The 13089-nt window shown below is 39.8% G+C and overlaps 1 pseudogene; it reads right to left on the minus strand.

The window, feature by feature from the left end:
* Positions 1 to 9981: 9981 nt before the first annotated feature.
* Positions 9982 to 11303, minus strand: LOC102485240 (vacuolar protein sorting-associated protein 26A-like; annotated as a pseudogene).
* Positions 11304 to 13089: the final 1786 nt, after the last annotated feature.

The following is a 13089-nucleotide window of genomic DNA, read 5'->3' on the forward strand; positions in this document are numbered from 1 at the left end:
AACTATAAAAGTAACCTCATGGTCCATCTTGAAAACATCATTATTCCATGAAGTTGTTTTGTCTTGAGATCTTTTACAACTGGGACTTATTTAGCGATACCAATAACTTTCACCTTTTCTTCTAAACTCAAATGAGTCTAGACAGAGTTTCCAAGTCTAGACAAAACAGAGTACTCATTTCGTTCAATCCTAGATCTTTCTCACCCTGAATATTACTTGCCAACAAGATATAAAAAGGAAAAGTTTGCAAGCTGAGAAAAGCCATTCTCAAGATTTTAACCTATCTTCTATTTTACAACCAATTAGTGTAAATAACAGAGATATGTTTTACCTGCCCCTGTAATGTCTGCTACACACCCGGACTTGAGAAGGAGATGTAGAAACATGAATGACTGTACACGTGCTAGTTCCAGCTCTTTAACACTGGGATCACTAAGTGTTTAAAACTCTAATGGCTGTACACCAATCTTTTTTTTTTTTTTGAGAGGTTTTCGCTATAGGGCACATGTGCTCGCCAGACAGACAGAGAGAGACATAGAGACAGTAAGCGAGAAATCACCCCCCCAGGGGGGATGGTCACACCACAATCCCTTCTCCTCCATTCTCCTCTTGGGATCTTGGGCACGCAAGCACACGCGCTCGGCGTGAGTTTTAAGTCACCAGATCCGGGACACGAACTGTGGTCGACTACATGGGAGTCCAGCAACATAGCCATTATGCTAACTGCTGGTTCCCATGTATACCAATCTTTTTTAAAACAAAATTATTTCAACCTTTGGGAGGTATTTTAAATGAGGAAAATGGAAAAACAAAGGAAGACAAAATAGATAAATTACAACAAGAGATATTTCACTTGCTATTTTAAAATGCTACCTTTAACCTTTTCTACTGTTTGAATTTCTTTTTACCTTATGCATGACTTATCAGGTAAAAAAAGAACTAAAATCTTTTTTTTAAATGCAAGAGCATGTGTGTGTGTGTGTGCACAAGAGAGAGAGATCAGGTCCCCAGTGGGGCCTGATGATATTGCAAAACGTTTCCCTCCCATTCTCCATGTCATTGGGATTCTGGGCGTGCAAGAACATGTCCAGTATATTTTCAAGGTCCCAGGGATGAGATTTGATCCCTGGACAGCCACAGTGGGATCTAGCATCTTCTCTACAACACTTACCTGCTGTACTACAGGAGAATCCCAGATCCAGGCGTCTTTTTTTTTTTTTGAAGAGAGGTTTTTACTATAGGGTACAACCCTGCCAGAAAGGCAGAGAGACAGAAAGTGAGAAAGCAACTCACTGAGGTTTATGCTGAAAGTAAAACTTGTGTTCATGGATATGTATGTATCAGCTGTGCTTGCTATTGGAAATATTTAGATTAATTAAGTTAATTAGCGAATCAATAAAATGGGGGGAAATGGCATAGAAAGCAACCATGGATACCAGAGTCAGTGTGGGAGGAGGGTGGGAAATGGCAGAGGGTGAGAGACAGGGAATCAGGATGGCAAAAAAAAAAAGCAAAATATACAGGAAACGAGAAATGGAAAATTATTTGTTGATGATAATATATATGTTGATGTTCTTGATTGAGCCAATATACAGTGTATCCTGGATGAGAAATCTCATTTTGTATGCTGTAATGATGTATACTGAATGAATGTAAATAAATTAATTTAAATTTTAAAAAGGAATTATGTATATGGGGGCTAGAAGGTGGTTTGGTGGTTAAGGGTGCTGGATTCCCACATGACCAACCACGGTTCAAGTCCTGGACCTGGCATCTTGCTTTCTAACTCCCTCCTTCCCTCGCTCTTTGTCCCTCTCTGTTCAAATTAACATAAGTAAAATGAATAAATAAATTTAAATAAAATAATTAAAGAATTATGTATGTGTACAAAAAATTAAAAATCCACCAGGGGGATGACCACACCACAATCCCTTCTCCTACATTCTCCTCTTGGGATCTTGGGCACGCACACACACGTACCTGGTGTAAGTTTAAGACCAGATCCAGACCTTTTAAATCAGTTATCTATCTTGTCTCATTCAAGGGTAGCAAAGCAGAGCAGACAAACCAACACTGCCTTGGTTATGAGGTCCAAGTACATCTTCAAAAGCTTCCCTAGGAGCACCTTGTGCACCACCCCACCACCAACAACCTGCCTGGTGCCTCACCCTTACCCTCTCAATCTCTAGCCCAGGCTACTGCTGCTTCTTTTCTCCTTTAAATGTATTTATTTATGAAAGAAGGAAACAAAGAATGAGAGAGAGAGAGAGAGAGAGGCACCCCCAACAGGGTCTTCACACCAAGATCCACCTGAGTTTAGCCAGCAAGGATCACAGACATGCACAGAGATGCCTGGCATGCACAAACAGACCAGAGAACTTGAACCTGGGCCTTCCCATGTGGTTTCAGCATCGCAAAGCATTGCATTACCACTAACCCATTGTGGCTGGCTCCAGGGGCTTCTTGTCTCAGCTGTCAACCAATCCCTGCTAAAGTGGTCAACTTTCACATAAAAGTTCCCCCTTATCTGCGTGTTTGCTTTTCAAGGTATTTCTTACTCACAGTTGACCACAGTCCTAAAATAACGAGTACAGTACAATGAGATATTTTGAATAAGATTACATTCATATAACTTTAATTATAGTATTGTTATAATTTTCTCTTATTATTGTTGTTGTTAATCTTTTACTGTGCCTAATTCATAAATTAAGCTTTATCACAGGTATAGATGTACAGGGAAAATATAGTATATATAGGATTTGGTACTACTCATTATTTCAGGCTTCTGCTGGGGGTCTTGGAACCTATCCCATGAAGACAAAGGAGACATCACTGTTTAAGGTGATCACTAACTCTAGAGCTCTCTTTAAATAAATATAACAAGGGGTGCCCCTGCTGATGCAGAGATTCAAACCCCTCTTCAGCTTCATAGTCTGAATCAGAGGCACAGCAAAGAGACAGAAGAATTCATGTGTTTGTCAAAATTCAATGCAGTCAGAAGAGTTCCTTGGCAGTGATGGGCAATCATTTAATCAATCAGCAGCAAGCTAAGCATCAGGAATCACGCTAAGAGTTGAGACAACCAGAAAGAAAAATTCAACATGGAGCTGGCAGGTGGCATGGTGATTAGGACACTGGCTTACACAGTTGATCGCAGTTTGAGTCCCAGACCTGGCGGCTTACTTTTTTGCCCCCCCACCCCGTCTTTCTCTGGTCAAATTTTAAATAATAATAGTAAATAAAATTAAAACTTAAAATAATTATTTTAACAAAAGAGAGATTTAATGGCTATGTCACTGGACTCCCATGTAGTCAACCGCTGATCGAGTCCCGGACCTGGTGGCTTAAACTCTTGCTGGGCACATGTGCATGCATGCCCAACAACCTAAGAGGATAATGGAGGATAAGAGATTGCGGCATGGCCATCCCCCCTGGGGGGCGATTTCTCGCTTTCTGTCTCTCTGTCTCTCTCTGTCTTTCTGCTGAGTGCATGCACCCTATAGCAAAAACCTCTCCAAAAACAAAGAAAAAGGAAAAGAAAGGAAAAGAAAAATTCGAGGCAAGGTCCCCATCCTCGAAGCGTTCATATGCAAACATGGAAGGTAGGCACATAAACAAATCATGGCAAGTCCATGAGACAAGGGGCTAAGATATAGAGAGGTACAAAATGCCACTGAGTCCCAGAAGAGACTCTGTCCTTGAAGGATCTTAAGGGGAAAGGTATATAGTCATAAATATCTTTCTGCAAGTGCCATGGAAGACTAGAATCCAGAAGATCAGAGAAGACACTCTGGAAACAGCCCAGACCAGCACAGGTGGGGAGGCAAAGCTGCAGTAACAGCAGTGGGACAAAGGAGGCCGAGCTCCAATGGAATACATTACATCCATGAGTACCAGATCATGCTCATCTCCTCAGGAGAAGGAGAGAGTGCAGGTCCCCCCCTGGTGGCTACCCGCACACTGGGAGAATTCGCATTAAAATGTGTATAGATATGTGTTTGTATGCTGTTCACCTGGGTTCTGAAAAGTGAGTCTGGACAGAGCTGATAGTCTTCAAATGTATAATTAAAGAGGATTTTTTTTTAATACACCTTTCAATCCAAAGCCTGTGTTCTGGCCTGTGGCCACAAACACACTGTAGAGCTCACTCCTTTCCCCGCATCTCTGTTTGTGTGATGGGGACTGCTTGTCAGCCAGTGCCGTCTTTATTTTCAAGGAGGGTTCATAACTGCTATTGGTGAAATCTGGATAATTTAGCTCTTCTAACTTTAGAAAGTTCAATATTTAATTGCAAAGAAAATTAGTGAATAACTCCATTCTCTAAAAATACTTTCTTTGTTTGTTCCTAAATACTATTATCAGTCTCAAAGTAAAAAGCAATTTATTTTGATCACTCAAGCATTGTGTACTTTTCAATATCTGATTTTGTTTTTAAAGGATATTTTACTGAATGGAATTTGAGTAAGAACAATAAAGACAAAAGTGATTTTAAAAAAAAAATGTCTATTGAGGGGCCAGCAGGTGATGTGGTGGTTAAGGCACTGGACTCCCACATAGCTGACCATGATTCAAGTCCTGCACCAGCAGCTTGAAACCCACTCCAGGCATGTGTGCATGTGTGCTCAAAATCCCAAGAGGAGAATAGAGGAAAAGGGATTGCAGCATGGCCATCCCCCTGGGTGGTGATTTCTCCCTTTCTATCTCTCTCTCCATCTCCATAGCAAGCACACACACCTTATACCAAAAAATTTCTTTAAAAAAAATGTTTATTGGGGTCAGCAGACATGTGGTGGTTAAAGCATTAGAGTCCCACATGGCCAACTACAGTTCGATGCCCAGACTCGGTGGCTTGAAACTCATGCTGGGAGCATGTGCCTGTGTGCTCAAAAATCCTAACAGGAGAATTTAGGAGAAGGGATTGTGGCATGACCATCCACCCAGAGGGTGATTTCTCACTTTCCCTCTCTCTCTCCAGCAAGTGCATGAGCCCTGTGGCAAAAACTTTAAAAAAAAAAAAAAGGTTATTTATTTCTTCTATAAGCAAGAGAAAGAGACAGAGAGTCAGCACCCCCAACATGATGTCGATGTAGCAATGCACCCTCAGTCTTAGCCAGCTCAGGATCAAGGGTGCACACATGCATGGCTACTCGAAGAGGTCTCCTGATGCAAACCCAGAACCTTCCCACGTGAATCAGCCTTGTAGAACATTGCGTTCTATCTCAGTGCCACTGTCCAGCCCCATATTTTTCCTAAATTATACCAAGCAATGATTCAAATAATATTCTCCACCTCCTGAAGCATGTACTGACATATGAGACATATGACATTTCTCATGCCATAACATGGTAAAAAGCAAGAAGGATGCTGGCATTATTAATACATGCCTTCTACTAGGCCAAGCCCAGCTTTGTAAAGGGGGACTATCATATGTGAACCTCGTATTCGTCTCCACCACCAACCTGAGGCTCAGACAACAGTACAGAGCTTTTCCCCAATTCTGTTTATGTTTGTAATGATCATTTACAATCTCTTAGATCCTTAGCCCAAGCATAACAATGCCAAGTTCCATTCTGGCTTTATGAACTTTACATCAGATTACGCTAGAAGGCTCCTCTTTTCTCATAAAGATGTTTCATTGAGTTTGTAAATCAATCATCAATTCTCTACACAGAATTTAAAGAGGAAAGTGGATAAATAAAAAATTAAACATCAGTAATATTACAAATCTCAATTTTTTTCTGTAACAAATCATCCACCAAGGCTGACGTTTAGAGTCCCAGAAAGGTATAAGAAACCCCCGCATCTCTTACTTTTCTCTGGTTTGGGGACGCAATTATCTTTCCCACTATTTGTTCTGTCTTTTCCTACCTCAGCCAAACAGCCTGGAAACATGGAAGGCTGTCTGGCTTCTTTTTTATTAATTAAAGAGAACAATAAAAGAGAATTTTTCAGTTTCCTGGACCCCAATGCTGACCGCACTAGATGGAATGAAAAGTAAAATTAGATTACTGATTGGGGAAAGAGCAGGGGCCTGCCAGATCCAAAGCATACACAAAGTTGTTTTTGGCTTAGAAATTATTATTTTAATGCAGTAAATGTTTCAGTCTGAAGCCTCCCCTCCAAGATTGCCGTCAAATGCAGGTAAAGAAAGAAGTGAAAAATCACGTAAAACGTGTCCATATATTACTGGAGGAGATGCTTTCCTTGTTTAGAACACAACCTTTATCCTTCCAGAGAAGCCCAATTCATTTACTGGAAAGAAGTCTTAGAAGGACGTACTGAAGCTCTTTGCAAACTATGGGGCCAAAGACGCTGAACAGAAATCTGATCACTATCTGACACTAGTTTCCAGAACACACAGAGCTAGAGAAGGATATTCCATGGCATGCAGTCAGTAAAATCCAGACTGTGGCAAAATTTATAACACAAACAATCCAATTTCTTAAATAAATGCCAAGAGAAAAAGGAGAGAGAGAAACAGGTGAGGTTTAAATAATATTTAAGAGGGATGAGCAGATGTTGTAATGATTACATTGCTGGACTCCCAGACAGTTGACCACATTCGAGTCCCAGAAGTGGCAGTTTAAAATTCATGCTGGGTATGTGTGCTTGCATGCCCAAAAGCCTGACAGGAAAATAGAAGAGAAGGGATTGTGGCATGGCCATTTCCCTGGGCAGGGGGTGATATCTTACTTTCTGTCTTTCTGTCTCTCTCTGGCGAATGCACGTACTCTGTAGGAAAAATCTCTCTAAAAAAAAAAAAATTTTAATTTTAAAAAAAAGATACTTAAGAGACATATCAACAGTTGCAACTTACAGATTTTTATTTTGGATGTCAGTCAAATCAACATAAATGTTATGAGACAGTTGTGAAGTTTTTAACCCTGATTGGTTATTTTATGTTAATAAACACTGACTGTTGATTATATTTATGTACGATCATAGTATTGTGATTATGTTGTAAAGCAATTGTTCTCTTTTAAAGTAACATTCTAGAATAGTACAATTGGCTTCAACTAATCTGAGGGAGCAGGACTGTGCAGACATAGGAATACATATGATTCAAGGTTGGCCGTGAGGTAACAATTGTTAAAATTGAGTAATGTTAAAATTGACCAGCAGATGGTGTAAGGGCTACATCGCTGGACTCCCACATAGTTGACTGTGGTTCAAGTCCCGGACCTGACAACTTAAAATTTACACTGGGTGTATGTGCGTGTATGCCCAAGATCTTGAGAGGAGAATGGAGGAGAAGGGATTGTGGCATGGCCATCCCCCTGCAGGGCGATTTCTCACTTTCTGTCTCTCTCTCTCTGTCTCTCTCTTTCTATCTCTACAGCAAGTACAACTTGGAGGAGAAGGGATTGTGGCATGGCCATCCCCCGGCGGGGCGTTTTCTCACTTTCTGTCTCTCTCTCTCTCTCTCTCTCTTTCTCTCTCTCCAGCCAGTACACATGCCCTATAGCAAAAGTCTCTCCAAAAAAAAAAAAATGAATAATGGGGACATTAAAATCATTATGCCACTCCTCTATTTTTGTATATACTTAAAATTGTTAAGTAAAGAATCTTTGTAAGGCTAGATAGTGGTGATAGAGTAAAATGTGATGGATATTCTGCAAGGCTGACCTACATGAGAAGGTTGTAGGTTTGCATCCAGAGACCTCCCTGAGAATACCAGGAACATGCATACCCATGACCCCCCGGCTGGTTGAAACTTGGGGGGGGGGGGAGGGTGGACTGAGGCATAAGATCTTGGTAAAAAGAATCTGTTTCTCTATTTATCATTCTTTCACTCACGGAAGAAAGACATAATTTTTAAAAATAAGTAAAAAGTTTGGGAGATGGGGAGGCAGAAAATAAGGATGAACAACTAGAGCCCTAATACAGTAGGACAAACTGGATTGGTGCCATTATTTGGCATTTTGAAGTGAAGTAGAGTATGTGCGTATATATTCTATGTATGATCCTACCATTCTACTCTTAGGGTTTTAGAAAATGAAGTTCAGGACCAGCAGTTAGCGTAATGGCTATGTTGCTGGACTCCCACGTAGTTGACCACGGTTTGAGTCCCGGACCCGGAGGCTTAAACTCACGCCGGGCGCGTGCACGTGCATGCCCAAGATCCCGAGAAGAGAATGGAGGAGAAGGGATTATGACGTGGCCATCCCCCCTGGGGGGGTGATTTCTCGCTTTCTGTCTCCCTGTCTTTCTGTCTCTCTCTGTCTGTCTGGCGAGCGCACACGCTCTATAGCAAAAAAAAAAAAAAAAAAAAAAAACTCTCCAGAAAAAAAAAAAAAGAAAGAAAGAAAATGAAGCTCTGAGAGGCTGAATTATCCTCTCTCTGACTTTTTAACTCTCAGCTTACTGCCTTCTAATTTTTTTTTTCTTTTTCAAGTTCTTTATTTATATCATAGTTGTACAATTGAGGCTGGTTAAATACAACTGGTTTTCAAAATATCTGAATATTTTCTAGATTACTACATGCAAGTGACCATGAAAATATTTGGCATTTTGAAATTTTGAAACTCTGAATAGGTACACATGAAGGAAGACATTGCCAGTCACAGAAATCGACTTTTAAAATAAATGCTCCAACACATGGCACATGGGATCTTTGCCAATGAAGTCGGTTACTGACCATTTTATCAAAGTGCCACAATAGTAAAACAAATTTAAAGCAATATAATTTAGGCTATTTAGCTTACTCATAAGTAAGGTTATGGACAAGACCTGTGCTGAAGTGTATAAAAAAGTACTGGTACAAAACCAATGAATCCTAAGTGAAAGTAGTTTCCACATGGCAGGCTTCATTTTGGTTCCAACACTCCACATTTAGTGTAGCTGAGATCAGACCTCATGCACATGAACAGATTGCAACCTTTTTTAGAGACTGAACAAATTATTTAAATTTTAGTGTTAAAAACAAAAGTGGGTAAAATTTAAACGTGGAGTTTGAACTAGCCAAAGTTCCAGTTTAATAAACTTGAAATCGTCCAAGCCCAGGTAACTACATGCTTCGTAGGTCCTCTGAGTCCCCCATCCCAAGATTTTACCCTGGAAAGATAATAAATTTATGAAGTCAAGAAAATATTTGCATACATGTGGCAAAAGATTCCTTAAATCCAAATATATGTATATGTGTGTATGTGTGTGTATATACATATATATTTCAAAATATTTATGAAAAATTTTTTAGTTTTAACAAATCCTAAATGCTAACATAGGTAAACTCTATACTGCAGATATACCGTGCTACTGCTAGAAAGTAGTGGCACGTGGTTATTTAATATGGAAGGGGGGAAGGCCACAATGACCTGCTTCATAATCTCTTGGAGGAAAAAGGTCTAATATTCATATCACAGATGACTTCAAAGAGGATAAAATTCAGGAAACCACAGACTGATAGGCCCAGAAGCACCTACAGTAAAACACTCCATATGTGTTTCTTGAACACATACGTAAAGACAAACGTAGTTCTCAAAAATTCTGAAATGCCATGTTTTAAATATCTGTAAGATGTAAGGGCCACTCAGGTTTTCCCATTTGAACACAAAGTAATTTCTTGCATATAGACTAGAGACAAAGAGGTAATCATTAGCATGAAAAGGTAGAAGAAAGGGATTTATAATTAACATTATGCAAAAAAAGCAAAATTACAAATACCAGCCTACTCCCATGAAAATCTTTAATGTTTATATTGATACATATCTGAATGCTTATCATCAAACTGTGCAGTAAAAAAATAAATTAAAAAAGGGGCAGCTTAAGAAATTTCCAGTGTTTCAAAGAAAGAACTTTTTAAATGTATATATACATGAGCCTTTAGTTATCCCATAAAATAAATGCAACAATGGTAAGCTAAAGGAAGCCTCCTATATATGGAATTTTTCCTCCCCTACATGCTGCAACCACCTTTACCCTGCTGAGCTTAATCTTAATGGTCACAGGTGTTTTTGTCTTTTATTCCCCCTCTTTTTCTGTTCACAATTCAGGCTGTTCAGCAGATGCTTGTGATTCAGGGGACTCAAACCGCTGGTGAACGTTGTTTCTTTGTTTTCTCAGTTTTTCTGGAGCTTTTCTCCATAACATGATCTCCTGCTACTTGAAGTACCTTCTGTCTTCCTCATCAATAAGTATTAGATTCAAAAAGTACCTTACTGGGACCAGCAGTTAGCGTAATGGCTATGTCACTGAACTCCCATGTAGTTGACTGCAAGTCACTACATGGGAGTCAAGTCTCGGACCTGGTGGCTTCAACTCACGCCAGGCGCATGTGTGTGCATGCCCAAAATCCCAAGAGGAAAATGGAGGAGAAGGAATTGCAGCGTGGCCAGGCCCCCTAGGGGGTGATTTCTCGCTTTCTGTCTGTCTCTCTCTCTAGCGAGTGCACATGCCCTGTAGCGAAAAACCTCTCCAAAAAAAAAAAAAAAGAAAAAGAGGTGGTGCCTTTGAGAAGGTAGCGAAAAACCTCTCTAAAAAAAAAAAAGTACCTTGCTGAAAATGCTTTGTTCACATCTCTCATTATTGGAGTGGGATCGTATCCTGCTAAAATCAATCTTACTGGGATTGACTCACCTTTTACTGGGGCACCATCCATTATGTCATAGTTGGCGATTGTTTCTGTTTCCGTTGTGGCACTGGGTCCAATTCCTGTGATCTCTTTCTTAATCAGTTATAACTCCATGTGTTGTATTTTTATTCTTACTGATAAGAAGTAAATTTTTCCAACCATCACATCCTTTAAGTGATACTTTGATTTATTCTATTCCAATTCTATATGTAGACAATCTTCAACGCCCACTTCTACCTTAACAGAGTTGTGAACATCAGGATAGGTGGCAAGCTGGTGAACAATAAGATCATACTCTTTTACCATGTCTGTCATTCTCCTTACTATCGTCACTTTAAGAAAATACCTCAAGCAGACATTGGCACCGATGTAAGATTCATATGGCTTTTCAATTTACATAAATTCAAAATTGTAACTTCTACTCTGAGTCAGTTCTCCAGGTAAGGCTAGTTTTTTTCACTAGGTTTATAAGTTCGCGAGTATTACGCTTGTCATTGAAAAGTTCCATTTGACCTACAAATTCAATTCTAATTCCTTGGTGTATTAGCCTCTTTCTAGGTTGCTTAAAGGCTAGGTTTGCCTTTCCTGAAACAGATTCTCCATCATAGAAGAGAGAATGTTTTTGTACTTTGCCATGTTCGGTTTTCATTTCTGCCATTTTCCCTGTTTTCTTATCCTTAAGGACAACATCAGTCTCACAAATGGAACCAAAAAAGACTCCCAGAAAACTCATTGTCAGTGCCACAGCTGTTGTGTGTCACACACACACACACACACACACACACACACACTTCACTCCTCTTCCCTCCAGAGAACTCTTTCTAATATTTTTTAAATCACTGAGTCCTGTAAAGAATAATATGTGCTATATTTAATGAGATCAACTAGCTAAAATGACTACAGCTCTCTTTATGATTTGTTGTTATGAAATATTTGAAGCACATAAAATATGTAGACTCATAGGGTTAGCTCACATAAACTTGGTGTATTACATACAGACGAAGAACGTGTGTTGTGTGTAATGGTAGAAAGTTGGCAGCAATATAAACATGCACCAATGGAAGAATGGTTTAAACAATCTGCAACATTAATTCAGTGGAATGCTACACAAATATGAAAAGGAATAAACTAGGTGTCAACATGGATACTTTTCCAAGACATAGTGTTGAATGAAAAGGGGTGAGTTGCAAAAGGACAAATTCAGTATGGTAGATGGCAAAGGCACGAATGGGAAAAATGAACTCTTGACATGAGAGAGGAAGGACCGTGAATGCAAGAAGGATTAATATGGAGAACGTCAACACACACATGACATTTTCTTAAGTGAACAGCAAGTGTCATATGTATGCTTGTTATGCGGTAATACTTTCTACCCTATTTTGCATTCCTGAAATATTTTTTAAAGTTTATTTATTTCTACTCACAGAGAAAGCCCAAGAAATAGCTCCTTCAATGGCATCTTAATGTTGGGATCCCCTTTAGCTTCAGCCAGCCCTGGATCATGGTCCCACACATGCCCAGTGAACTTGTGGAGGTTTTCAGACTTGAATTAGGAACCTATCCATGTTGCTGGGTCTCACAGAGCATGTTTTACTGCTACACCACTGTTCAGTCCTCTATCTCTGAAATACTTGATTAAACAAAAAGAAAGAAAGAAAGAGAGAGAGAGAGATGCCTACTACCCGGCTCCAGCGAAGGACCTGAGAGTGAAAATAAAGATGCCAGGGGACCAGCAGTTAGTGTAATGGCTATGTCGTTGGACTCCAACGTAGTCAAAGTGTTCGCATCCCGGACCCGGTGGCTTAAAACTCACACTGGGCGTGTGTGCATGCGTGTCCAAGATCCTGAGAGGAGAATGGAGGAGAGGGGATTGCGGCGTGGCCATCCCCCCTGGGTGGTGATTTCTTGCTTTCTGTCTTTGTCTGTCTGGCAAAGGCACGCCCCCTATAGCAAAAACCTCTCCAAAAAAAAAAGATGCCACATTTAGCCAGCTCATCACACATGCACTCAGCAAAAAGAGTTTATCTCACTTCTTTAAGCATCCATGATATTTTTCATCAAAAGGCAATTTTCTGGTTGTGAAAATTCAATTTTCAGACTACACAACTTCTCTAGAAAACATTGTTTTATGAAAAGAATAGTGGAGGACTGGTGACAGAATTCATCTACCCGTGTAAGATCTGGAGAGAATATGCTAGCAGAACACCTTCAGGTTCTCAGAAGAGCAATATTAAAGATAAATACCCATGAACAATTGCCTTCACCACACCTCTACTTACTCTGAAGACAGAATTTTTTAATTTGAATAAATGAGACTTAGAATCCCGGTTGTAATTTCCCTGGAACTGTTCTATTGCACATTCTAAGTTTGTGATTAGTGTTTCAGAAAGCAGCAATGCTGAAATCTGACCAAAAAGACAGTGTAGCAGCGCCATCTACTGACCCCTAGGTAATCCTACATAAAAACTGAAAATGTCCTTAAGTTTTAAAAAAATGAGCAAAAGTAAAACATAAAGTAT

Source organism: Tupaia chinensis, unplaced genomic scaffold, assembly GCF_000334495.1.
Source record: "Tupaia chinensis unplaced genomic scaffold, TupChi_1.0 Scaffold000647_1, whole genome shotgun sequence".
Lineage (NCBI taxonomy): Eukaryota > Metazoa > Chordata > Mammalia > Scandentia > Tupaiidae > Tupaia > Tupaia belangeri.